This window comes from Myotis davidii, unplaced genomic scaffold (assembly GCF_000327345.1).
Source record: "Myotis davidii unplaced genomic scaffold, ASM32734v1 scaffold428, whole genome shotgun sequence".
NCBI classification, from domain to species: Eukaryota; Metazoa; Chordata; class Mammalia; order Chiroptera; family Vespertilionidae; genus Myotis; species Myotis davidii.
In genome coordinates, this window is record NW_006299834.1 from 4,131,633 (window position 1) to 4,132,858 (window position 1,226).

The window sequence follows — 1,226 nt, forward strand, 5'->3', positions numbered from 1 at the left end:
GGTGGCACAGCTCAGTGAGGGCAGAGTGAGTCCTGGTAGATGACTGGCGTCCTGCTTTGAGTCAGAAGTCGATAGTTAAGGACAAACTCGGAGACTTCTGCAGGCCCACCGTGTGACACTCACTCCTTCTCTCAGTCTCGGTGAAAAGGAAGTAAAAGGCGGTGAGGCCCATTGAACACGTGCTTTGCAGGGCTTTAATGAGACCCAGGAGGCTGGGGAGGGGGCTCCCCTGGGGGTGGGGGGTCCTGCACACCAGGGGGCACTGAGAGGCACTGGGCTTGCTGAGGTCCTGGCTCCTTGGCGGTCTCAGCTCTTTAGCCCTGGACACAGATGGTCAGAGCATCTGACAGATGCCAGGCTCTGAGTTGGTAAGGTTGGACAGAAGGCAGGCCCCTGCCTCACCCTCTCACCTGCGCTCACTGCAGTTTGCAGACAAGAACGGGGGAGGGGCTGCATATTAGGAGCCAGAATCGTATGGCCTGGGCTCCAGGCCTGTCCTGCTGATCCTGCCTGGGACCCTAGGCCTGACCTCCCCGGTGTGGAACCAGAGCTTAGCATTTTCTCCAGTGGCGGGAGGTGTAACAATGTATGTTACTTAACCTCTCCGTGAGGGTAGTAATAGTACCTCCCTCGTAGGATGGTGTGAGGGTTAAAGCTTTAGAGCAGTGACTCGTCCAGTGTCCAGTATGTGATCATCATAATCAATAAGTCATGTAAATGTAATTAACATGCTGTTATTTCCCCCTGAGGCCCTTCTCTTTCCCCCTCTGCTTCCTCCCCCTCTTCCTCTCTCTCCTTTTTCTCCCCTCTCTCTTCTTCCTCTTTATTACTTTAGCCTCCTACTTTCCATTTTCATAAATACCAGGGACATTTCTCACTCCTCTTAAGAGCCTAGTGATGAGCTGAGAAGGGAGCCTCTCGCTCCAGACAAGGACCCTGAGGCCAGAGAAGTGACCAGCGCAGCCTCCTGTGGGTCAGTGCAGAGCTGGGCTCTGAGAGAAGCTGGTCAGCGTGAAGGCTGGGAGGGCTGTCCTGGTGAGCCTCCGGGAGCGTGTCACAGCGCCCTGTGCTGCTCCCAAAGGCTGCTTCTAGGTCCCCAGCGCCATGGGAGGGAGGGCTCCACCACACATGCAGGATGTGCGCGCGTGTCTCCCTCTCTCTCTCTCTCTCTCTCTCTCTCTCTCTCTCTCTCTCTCTCTCTTTCTCTCTTTCTCTCTCATCACCTG

At 55.6% G+C, this 1,226-nt stretch overlaps 1 protein-coding gene across 1 annotated transcript in view; it reads left to right on the forward strand.

The window, feature by feature from the left end:
* CBX7 (chromobox 7) overlaps nt 1–1,226 on the forward strand; it is a 19,154-nt gene that overhangs the window by 10,655 nt on the left and 7,273 nt on the right. The window lies entirely within an intron of this gene.